Genomic DNA, 12,333 nt, shown 5'->3' on the forward strand with positions numbered 1-12,333 from the left:
AAATTGAATGAAATATTTTCAAATGTGGGAAAAAACGAAGGATCTGCACGAAAATATCCATGTGCTCATATCTGGGTAAACAGACTCAGATTGGTATATGCATTTCTTTTTCACATTACTGTATTTTCCATATCTTCCTTAATAAACATGTACTATTTTAAAGGGAAAAAAATCTCTCAAATATGTAACTACAAAATAAATTTCAAAAGATTTAGATTCTGAGATTCTGCTCACATTCTGAGATTTGAATGAACTAGTTTCAAAAATATAAAGTGATTTCTTTAAAAAGAAAAAAAAAGAATATGGAAGTAAATGTCTTTAATAATTCTGCATAAATATAAGTATTAAAGAGGAGACCTTCAAGATGGCGGGGGAGTAAGATGTGGAGATTGCCTTCCTCCCCACAAATACATCAGAAATACATCTACGTGTGGAACAGCTCACACAGAACACCTACTGAATGCTGGCAGAAGATCTCAGACCTCCCAAAAGGCAAGAAACTCCCCACGTACCTGGGTAGGGCAAAAGAAAAAAGAAAAAACAGAGACAAAAGAATAGGGATGTGACCTGCACCAGTGGGAGAGAGCTGTGAAGGAGGAAATGGGTCCACACGCTAGAAGCCCCTTCGTGGGTGGAGACTGTGGGTGTCGGAGCGGGGAAGCTTCAGAGCTGCGGAGGACAGCACAGCAACAGGGGTGCGGAGGGCAAAGCAGAGAGATTCCCGCACAGAGGATAAGTGCCGACTGGCACTCACCAGCCCGAGAGGCTTGTCTGCTCCCCTGCCAGAGCCGGCGGGGCTGGGAGCTGAGGCTCGGGCTTCGGTCAGAGCGCAGGGAGAGGGCTGGCTGCGTGAACACAGCCTGAAGGGGCTAGTGCACCATGGCTATAGCCAGGAGGGAATCCGAGGAGGCAAGAGACTTTTCTTCCCTCTTTGTTTCCTGGTGCGCGAGGAGAGGGGATTAAGAGCACCACTTAAAGGAGCTCCAGAGACGGGCGCGAGCCGCGGCTAAAAGCGCGGACCCCAGAGACGGGCATGAGATGCTAAGGCTGCTGCTGCCGCCACCAAGAAGCCTGTGTGTGAGCACAGGTCACTATCCACACCTCCCTTCCGGGAGCCTGTGCAGCCCGCCACTGCCAGGGTCCTGGGATCCAGGGACAATTCCCTGGGAGAACGCACGGCGTGCCTCGGGCTGGTGCAACGTCACGCTGGCCTCTGCCGCCGCAGCCTCGCCCCCAATCGTGCCCCTCCCTCCCCCCTGCTTGAGTGAGCCTGAGCCCCTGAATCAGCTGCTCCTTTAACCCCGTCCTGTCTGAGCGAAGAACAGATGCCCTCCGGCGACCTACATGCAGAGGTGGGGCCGAATCCAAAGCTGAACCCCGAGAACTGTGTGAACAAAGAAGAGAAAGGGAAATCTCCCCCAGCAGCCTCAGGAGCAGCAGATTAAATCTCCACAGTCAACGTGATGTACCTGCATCTGTGTAATACCTGAATAGACAAGGAATCATCCCAAATTGAAGAGGTGGACTTTGAGAGGAACTGCAGACTTGGGTTTGCTGTATGCGACTGACTGGTTTCTGGTTTTATGTTTATCTTAGTTTAGTATTTAGAGTTTATTATCATTGGTAGACTTGTTTATTCATTTGGTTGCTCTCTTCCTCTTTTTTATATATAGATACATACTTTTTTCCTTTTTTTCTTTTTGTGAGTGTGTGTGTGTATGCTTCTTTATGTGATTTTGTCTGCATAGCTTTGCTTTTACAACTTGTCCTAGGGTTCTGTCTGTCGTTTATTTAATTTCTTTTTCTTTGTATAGCTTTGCACTTGTTATCATTGGTGGGTTTGTTTTTGGTTTGGTTGCTCTATACTTTCTTTCTTTCTTTTTCTTTACTTTTTTATTTTTATTTATTTTAATAACTTTTTATTTTATTTATTTATTTATTTATTTCTCTTTTGTTCTTTCTTTTTTTCTCCCTTTTCTTCTGAGCTCTGTGGCTGACAGGGTTTTTGTGCTCCGGCTGGGTGTCAGGCCTGCGCCTCTGAGGTGGGAGAGCCAAGTTCAGTACGTCGGTCCACCAGAGACCTCCTGGCTCCATGCAACATCAAACAGCAAAAGCTCTCCCAGAGATCTCAATCTCAATGCTAAGACCCAGCTCCACTCAACAAGCAGCAAGCTACACTGCTGGACACCCCATGCCAAACAACTAGCAAGACAGGAACACAACACAACCCATTAGCAGAGAGGCTGCCTAAAATCATAAGGTCACAGACACCCAAAACACACACCACCAGTCATGGTCCTGCCTACAAGAAAGAAAAGATCCAGGTTTATCCACCAGAACACAGGCACCAGTCTGCTCCACCAGGAAGCCTACACAACCCATTGAAACAACCTTAGCCACTGGGGACAGACACCAAAAGCAATGGGAACTACAAAACTGCAGCCTGTGAAAAGGAGACCCCAAATACAGTAAGTTAAGCAAAATGAGAAGACAGAGAAACACACTGCAGGTGAAGGAGCAAGGTGAAAACCCACCAGACCAAACAAATGAAGAGGAAATAGGCAGTCTACCTGAAAAAGAATTCAGGGTAATGATAGTAAACATGATCCAAAATCTTGGAAATAGAATGGAGAAAATACAAGACACGTTTAATAGGGACCTAGAAGAACTAAAGAGCAAAAAAAAAAAAAAAAAAAAAAAAAAAAAAAACAGTGGTGAACAACACAATAAATTAAATTTAAAATTCTCTAGAAGGAACCAATAGCAGAATAACTGAGGCAGTAGAACGGATAAGTGACCTGGAAGATAAAATAGTGGAAATAACTATCACAGAGCTGAATAATGAAAAAAGAATGAAAAGAATTGAGGACAGAGCATCCCTGGTGGCGCAGTGGTTGAGAGTCCGCCTGACTATGCGGGGGACATGGGTTCATGCCCCAGTCCAGGAAGATCCCACATGGCATGAAATGGCTGGGCCTGTGAGCCATGGCCGCTGAGCCTGTGCATCTGGAGCCTGTGCTCCGCAATGGGAGAGGCCACAACAGTGAGAGTCCCGCATACCATAAAAAAAAAGAAAAAAAAAAAAAGAATTGAGGACAGTCTCAGAGACCTCTGGGACAACATTAAATGCACCAACATTTGAATTATAGGGGTCCCAGGAGAAGAAGAGAAAAAGAAAGGGAGTGAGAAAATATTCGAAGAGATTAGATTTGAAAACTTCCCTAATATGGGAAAGGAAATTGTCAATTAAGTCCAGGAAGTGCAGAGAGCCCCAAGGAGCTCCAAGGAGAAACACGCCAGGACACATATTAATCAAACTATCAAAAATTAAATACAAAGAGAAAATATTAAAAGCAGCAACAGAAAAGCAACAAATAACATGCAATGGAATCCCCGTAAGGTTAACAGCTGATCTTTCAGCAGAAACTCTGCAAGCCAGGAGGAAGTGGCAAGACATATTTAAAATGATGAAAGGGAAGAACCTACAACCAATATTACTCTACCCAGCAAGGATCTCGTTCAGATTCGACGGAGAAATTAAAACCTTTACAGACAAGCAAAAGCTAAGAGAATTCAGCACCACAAAACCAGCTTTACAACAAATGCTAAAGGAACTTCTCTAGGCAGGACACACAAGAGAAGGAAAAGACCTACAATAACAAACCGAAAACAATTAAGAAAATGGTAATAGGAACATACATATCGATAACTACCTTAAATGTAAATGGATTCAATGCTCCCACCAAAAGATATAGCCTGGTTGAATGGATACAAAAACAAGACCCATATATATATACTGTCTACAAGAGACCCACTTCAGACCTGGGGACATGTACAGACTGAAAGTGAGGGGATGGAAAAAGATATCCCATGCAAATGGAAATCAAAAGAAATCTGGAGTAGAAATTCTCATATCAGAGAAAATAAACTTTAAAATAAAGACTATTACAAGAGACAAAGAAGGACACTACATAATGATCAAGGGATCAATCGAAGGAGAAGATATAAAATTGTAAATATTTATGCAACCAGCAGAGGAACACCTCAATACATAAGGCAAATGCTAACAGCCATAAAAGGGGAAATTGACAGTAACGTAATCCTAGTAGGGGACATTAACACCCCACTTTCACCAACAGACAGCTCACCCTAAATGAAAATAAATAAATAAACACAATCTTTAAATGATACATTAAACAACATGGACTTAATTGATATTTTAGGACATTCCATCCAAAAACAACAGAACACACTTTCTTCTCAAGTGCTCATAGGACATTCTCCAGGATAGATCATATCTTGGGTCACAAATCAAGCCTTGGTAAATTTAAGAAAACTGAAATCATATCAAGTATCTTTTACAACCACAAAGCTATGAGACTAGATATCAATTACAGGAAAAATCTGTAAAAAATACAAATACATGGAGGTTATACAGTACACTACTAAATAACCAAGAGATCACTGAAGAAATCAAAGAGCAAATGAAAAAAATACCTAGAAATAAATGACAATGAAAACACGATGGCCCAAAATCTATGGGATGCAGTGAAAGCAGTTCTAAGAGAGAAGTTTAGAGCAATACAAACCAACCTCAAGAAACAAGAAACACCTCAAATAAACAACCTAACCTTAAACCTAAAGCAATTAGAGAAAGGAGAACAAAAAGAACCCAAAGTTAACAGAAGGAAATAAATCATAAAGATTAGATCAGAAATGAATGAAAAAGAAATGAAGGAAACAATAAAAAAGATCGATAAAACTAAAAGCTGGTTCTTTGAGAAGATAAACAAAATTCATAAACCATTAGCCAGACTCATCAAGGAAAAAGGGGAGAAGACTCAAATCAATAGAATTAGAAATGAAAAAGAAGTAACAACTGAAACTGAAGAAATACAAAAGATCGTGAGAGATTACTACAAGCAATTATATGCCCATAAAACGGACAACCTGGAAGAAATGGACAAATTCTTATGAAAGCACAAACTTCCATGAATGAACCAGGAAGAAATAGAAAATATAAACAGACCAATCACAAGCACTGAAATTGAGACTGTGATGAAAAATCTTCCAACAGGAAAAGTCCAGGACCAGGTGACTTCACAGGCGAGTTCTGTCAAACATTTAGAGAAGAGCTAACACCTATCCTTCTAAAACTCTTCCAAAATACAGGAGAGGGAGGAACACTCTCAAATTCATTCTATGAGGCCACCATTATGCTGATACCAAAACCAGACAAAGATATCAAAAGAAAAAAACAAACAAAAACAAAAAAACTACAGGCCAATGCCACTGATGAACATAGATGCAAAAATCCTCAACAAAATTCTAGCAAACAGAATCCAACAGCACATTAAAAGGATCATACACGATGATCAAGTGGGGTTTATCCCAGGATTGCAAGGATTCTTCAATACATGCAAATCAATCAATGTGATACACCATACTAAGAATTAAAGGATAAAAACCAGATGATCATCTCAATAGATGTAGAAGAAGCTTTCGACAAAGTTCAACACCTATTTTTGACAAAAAACCCTCCAGAAAGTAGGCATAGAGGGAACTTACCTCAACATAATAAAGGCCATATATAACAAAACCCACAGCCAACATCATTCTCAATGGTGAAAAACTGAAACCATTTCCTCTAAGATCAGGAACAAGACAAAGTTGCCCACTCTCATCATAATTATTCAACATAGTTTTGGAAGTTTTAGCCACAGCAATCAGAGAAGAAAAAGAAATGAAAGGAATCCAAATCAGAAAAGAAGAAGTAAAGCTGTAACTGTTTGCAGATGACATGATACTATACATAGAGAATCCTAAAGATGCTACCAGAAAACTACTAGAGATAATCAATGAATTTGGTAAAGTAGCAGGATACAAAATTAATGCACAGAAATCTCTGGCATTCCTATATACTAATGATGAAAAATCTGAAAGTAAAATTAAGGAAACACTCCCATTTACCAGTGCAACAAAGAGAATAAAATACCTAGGAATAAACCTACCTGAGGAGACAAAAGACCTGTATGCAGAAAACTATAAGACACTGATGAAAGAAAATAAAGATGATACCAACAGATGGAGAGATATACCATGTTCTTGGATTGGCAGAATCAACATTGTGAAAATGACTCTACTACCCAAAGCAATCTACAGATTCAGTGCAACTCCTAACTAAATACCAACAGCATTTTTCAGAGAACTAGAACAAACATTTTCACAATTTGTTTGAAAACACAAAAGACCTTGAAGAGCCAAAGCAATCTTGAGAAAGAAAAACGGAGCTGGAGGAATCAGGCTCCCTGACTTCAGACTATACTACAAAGCTACAGTAATCAAGACAGTATGGTACTGGCAAAAAACAGAAATATAGATCAATGGAATAGGATAGAAAGCCCAGAGACAGACCCACGCACATATGATCACCTTATTTTTAATAAAGGTGGCAAGAATATACTATTGAGAAAAGGCAGTCTCTTCAATAAGTCATCCTGGGAATACTGGACATCTACAAGTAAAGAATGAAATTAGAACACTCCCTAACACCGTACACAAAAATTAACTCAAAATGGATTAAAGACCTAAATGTAAGACCAGACACTATCAAACTCTTAGAGGAGAACTTAGGCAGAACACTCTATGACATAAACCACAGCAAGAACTCTTTGACCCACCTCCTTGAGAAATGGAAAGAAAAATAAACAAATGGGTCCTAATGAAACTTAAAAGCTATTGCACAGCAAAGGAAACCATAAATAAGAGGAAAAGACAACCCTCAGAATGGGAGGAAATATTTGCAAATTAAGCAACTGACAAAGGATTAATCTCCAAAATTTACAAGCAGCTCAATATCAAAAAAAACAAACAACCCAATCCAAAAATGGACAGAAGACCTAAGTAGACATTTCTCCAAAGAAGGTACACAGATTGCAAACAAACACATGAAAGGATGCTCAACATCACTAATCATTAGAGAAATGAATATCAAAACTACAGTGAGGTATCACCTCACACCAGTCAGAATGGCCATCATCATAAAATCTACAAACAAATGCTGGAGAGGGTGTGGAGAAAAGGGAACCCTCTTGCACTGTTGGTGAGAATGCAAATCGTTACAGCCCCTATGGAGAACAGTATGGAGGTTCCTTAAAACACTAAGAATAGAACTGCCGTACGATCCAGCAATCCCACTACTGGGCACATACCCTGAGAAAACCATAATTCAAAAAGAGTCATGTACCCCAATATTCATTGCAGCTCTATTTACTGTAGCCAGGACCTGGAAGCAACCTAAGTGTGTATCGACAGATGAATGGATAAAGAAGATGTGGTACATATATATATAATGGAATATACCTAGCCATAAAAAGAAACAAAATTAAGTTACTTGTAGTGAGGTGGATGTACCTAGAATCTGTCATACAGAGTGAAGTAAGTCAGAAAGAAAAAAACAAATGCCGTACGCTAACACTTATATAAGGAATCTAAAAAAAAAAAATGGTTCTGAAGAACCTAGGGGTAGGACAGGAATAAAGATGCAGACATAAAGAATGGACTTGAGGACAAGGGGAGGGGGAAGGGTAAGCTAGGACTAAGTGAGAGAGTGGCATGGACATATATACACTAACAAATGTATGGTAGATAGCTAGTGGGAAGCAGCTGCAGAGCACAGGGAGATCAGCTCAGTGCTTTGTGACCACCTAGAGGGGTGGGATAGGGAGGGTGGGAGGGAGACACAAGGGGAAGGAGATATGGGGATATATGTATATCTAAAGCTGTTTCACTTTGTTACAAAGCAGAAACTAACAACAACAACAAAAAAAAAGACCCCAAAAATATAACTATTAAAAACCCCAGCTGCCTAATGTAATATTAGATGAGTTTGAAATTTGGCTCAGGGCTCCCTGGAGTATTAAAGGGTCTCCTAGCCCCCAGCGCACAGGCTCTAGAAGAAGAGCCAGAGGACGTTACTGCATTCTGAGCCCAGTTACTCAACGCAGAGAAGGGCCCTGAAATTGACTTCAAATGGGAACGGATGCAGCTGAGGAGGAACAGGTCCATTCAGACTAACAGTGAAGGGGAACATTTGTGTCACGCCTTGCACACAGGGGTGGCAAAGGCCCTATGTGTCTCTGAATCATTAAGTCAACAGGAGTAAGAGGGGGTCTCATTCAGAATCCAGCAAGTCTTGCTTCCGTAGCAGAATTTCAATCCCAAGCGGGCACCCACCTTGAGTAAGTCTGCCCTGGAGTTGGGTGTGACTTTCTCGGCTCTGTATCGAATCCACACAGTCAGACGCGTGATGGAGCTGAAACGATCACCTCGGTGTCACAGTGAGACAGTACTGCAAGCCTTACAATTACAGGCTTACCTCCACTGGAAAGCAAAGCCACATTTCGGGCACTGCACATGCTAAAGAAATCATTTCAGCAAAGCGTTAGCTAAGCCTGCGTCCGTGGTGTGAAAAGGGAGACATGTCTGGATGCACACAGGTGGGGGATGTGGATAGAGGAGACTTCTGCTAACAGGACTCTTATGACAAAGCCGTGACAACTGGAAGGCAGAGATTAACATTATGTAAACATTTGTTTAATGAGAATAAGTAAATATGCAACCTTGGTTTTCATTCTCCGCTCCTCATGCTAAGGACGGGATGATGCACTCAAACTTTCTCATCTAGATGTCAAACTGCGTGGTCCTCCGTATGGCACGTTGCCATCACTAAAGTTCCCTACAGCTCTGTCGTCCAGGTGCCCCAAGAGACGGAAGCTGGTGTGGGTCCCTCTAGAGTACGCGTGTTCTCCCTCCTAGAATCAGCACTGGGCACCCCTATGTGCTCCAGGGTCTCCCCAGTGGTGTCACTTTCTCTTTCTCCTGTCCTGTCAGGGTGGCCTTGTTTAGGGGAAATTGGAAAGAGAATATCATTCATGAGGTTTTTTATGTCATACCATCTCCTTTGTACCCTCGTGTTCTTTACACGTCTGCAAGAATCCGAAAGGATTACCAGCTTAGGGCACCTGCAGCCTAGACTCTGGTTTGAAGGTATACGTCTCAGCCACACTCTGTAGCATCTGGTCACTGGCTGTGTCTCACAGTATCCTTTGGCTTATGAACACTTCTGGTTTCTAGGACTGCATAACAAACATCCCCACACTTGGTGGCATTAAGCAAAACCCATGTCATTAAGCTCATGGATTCTATGGGCCAAGAATTTGGACACAGCACGGAGGACTGGCTTATCTCTGATCCCCCATGTCTGGGGCCTCAGATGGGAAGATGGGAATGTCTGGAGTCCTCTGCAGGTTCCCGCCCTTACACGGCTAGCCAGACTCGGATGCTGGGCTCATCGGCACTTGCAGCCCCCGTGGCCTGTCCTTGGGACCTGCCTTCTCTGAGTGCCCTGAGACATTCCTCAGAGGAGCCATGGCCTTTTAAAGATCTCATCTTGGAAATTCTTCCACACTCTCTTGGTGGAAGGAGCCAGAGGGTCACCCAGGTTCAGGAGGGAGGAATGTAGACCCCAGAGAAGACCCAAGTTTAAAGCAGTCCCTCTGTCATCTGAGCAGTTTATCAAAGTGCCTGCCCACTAGGATGGTGATGAACGGTCTCCTCTATTTAGCCTGGTGCATCCAGGGTGTGTGTCTGCTTCAAACTCAGGGTACAATACAGACTTGGGGGGTGAGGGTCTCTCTACCAATAATGCTGCCTCTTGTCAGAACAGAAGGTTTCCCTGAGCTTTGACCATGATAATTCTCGGAAGGGATAGAAAACTTTCACCAAGTTACATTAATTCTTTATTTTTTTCCCCAATGTCTATTATCTGTCATATTGAAACAGGAAGATAATTGGCCAAAATCCCATATCTCACAATTCTTTCCTCCTCAAGTTCTGGGGAAGATGGATGTGCTCTGATGACAGTGCCAAGCCAGTGATGTATATTTATTAGCTCAGAGCCCTGGCCCCAATCCCCAGTACCTGAGCCAATCACTGACCTGCTTCATTCTATCACAATGACCTGCTACTGGACTGTCTCCCCAGAGACTGCAAATTCCCCAGTGGCAACAGCACCTTGCATTTGGATCTGCACCCTCAGGGTGCAACCCTAGGACCTGCCATGAATTATCTGCTCAAAAAAGACTTTTCCCTGTGAAAAGCATTCACTCAGTGTGGCCAGCATGAGGGAGGGGACAAAGGTAGAACTTAGTGTTCTAGGGGCATGGAGACCATAGTTGCAGAAGGGCAGGCAGGTCACACCACCCTGAGATTTCCCTGAGCTACTGGTAGGTTGCCCAGAGTTCCCACATCATCAGGCATTCTGTCTCCATTCCACCCCAACTCTGGGACTACAGCATCCTCTCTCCCCTCCTCAGCCTCCAGCCTCCAGTCAACTTCTCAAGGTTGCTCAGAGCCTGGTCCCCAAGCATGAGGGTGTAAACTCAAGAAGCTTGTCGATGCAGTGAGAACTCCTGGAGTTACCAGGAAGGAGCCATGAAAGGTTCAGGTAAAACAAAGGGGTGCTTCCAAGTCCGCATCCCAGTGGGCCAAGCAAAAGCAGCATGGAGACCTTCCCCATCACTGGCAGTTAACTAGTTTTGCCCAGAAGTGTCTCTGTGCAGAAAAAGTACTAACCTGTTTTCAAAGGTGCTGGATATGATGCTGGGGAGGTTAACTAGCTCATCCAATTCACAGAGGCTCTGTGATAACAGTGTGGACAGCTGAGGTTTGGGGAGAGGGAGCACAGGTGGTGACCAAGTTCAGCTCCGCTACCAGTCTCTAGGTGACCTGGGACGTGTCACTGCAGCCTCTGTGACTCAGCCTCCTCAAGGGCAAAACCTCAAGGGATTATGGGGACAAGTGACAGTGGTGAACAAGGTTGGCACTGAAGGCAACTTTTACCAAAGTCAGCCCCAAAGTTAATGCAGCTAACGTTCTGGGGCTGGACCCAGGTACCATCCACTCCCCGCAGCACTCCCTGGGGCAGGAATTAATAACACCTGGGGCTGTTAAACCTGGAGCTGGAGCCCTTCCCATGTAAGAAAGTGCCACTCAGGGAGGATCATGGTGGGGAGGCCAGAGGCGTGGTGTTGGGCTAAGTGTGCACCAAAGCCCACGGAGCTTGCTCACGGTGGAGGTATTCCCCGCTCTCCATGACACAGGACATACTTACTATTCCGTAATCACAACTCCCCATCTTCAGATAATATTGTCATGAGATGTTTAAGGAAACTGGGAAGTATATGAAAGGCATCGTATGGTCAGGCCACTCAGGATGGCTGTTCTCTTGCTCTCTGTCCATCCCCTGCTAGACCAGTCCCTGCTTCTTCTACACCTACTCACCTGACTATCCAATCCTCTTAGCCGTAGGGCTTAATCAGTAACAACCTCGGTGCTGGCCCCCTACATCAGCCGCTGGTTTTCTGTGTAACTGGTGAGCCATCCTGATGTCATTTTTCCCTATAAATGGTAGCCTCCTTCCCCCTCAAGTAGTGAAGTTCACTGCCATGTCCTGTCTGCGGTTTGCTGTACATGGTGGGGTCTCACTCCAGGACTTTTGCATCAGACGGGTAAGATCCCCTGTCCAATAAACCATGGATGTCTCTGTCACTGTCTCCAGGCTCTTTCTTAGGTCTGCCAGCTGGGCAACTACAAGACTTTCAGGACTGCGGTTGCAGCCCGACAGACATTTACAAATAAAAATACAAATAATAAAAATGCTTTTCTTTCATTTTCAAAAGTTATGGTTTATTTGATCTTTTCATTGACTACATTATTTGTTTTGTGTACTTATTTATTAATTTTTACTTTGTGATGTTTTGCTTAAAGTTTTTAAGAACTTCACCCACCCGAAACAAAAACAAACCTCGGTCATCTGCCCTATGCATTTTCAGGGACCCTCTCGGTCCCCCAGCACGTCACACGTGGGTTATACACTAGGGATGTTTACTTACAAGTGTAAGCAACTACTGACTCATTTGTGCATAGTCAAATTTGTCATTTGTAACTGTTTCCTTGTAATTATTTATGTTGCCGTGAAAAGCAGCTTTGATACTTGGCCTGTACTTTGGTCCAGGACTTGGTTGGGAAGACTGGGGACAGAAATGGCTGTTGCCAGGAGTCAGTGATATTTGTACAAAGTCCCCCCAACCCCTGTCCTTAGCCCTTAATCAAAGTTTGCCATGTTTGCTGTTTGTATCAACTGACTCAGAACTTTTTGCCCTTTTTTCTTGCTTTCTTTTAGGAATTCTGTGGGTGAGTAGGCTGCGGGGTTGAAGGCAGGAGCACCCTCCTGTTAGGAGCCAGGGAGGCTAATTCTTGAGGCCAGTCTCC

Source organism: Tursiops truncatus, chromosome 3 (genome assembly GCF_011762595.2).
Source record: "Tursiops truncatus isolate mTurTru1 chromosome 3, mTurTru1.mat.Y, whole genome shotgun sequence".
NCBI lineage: Eukaryota > Metazoa > Chordata > Mammalia > Artiodactyla > Delphinidae > Tursiops > Tursiops truncatus.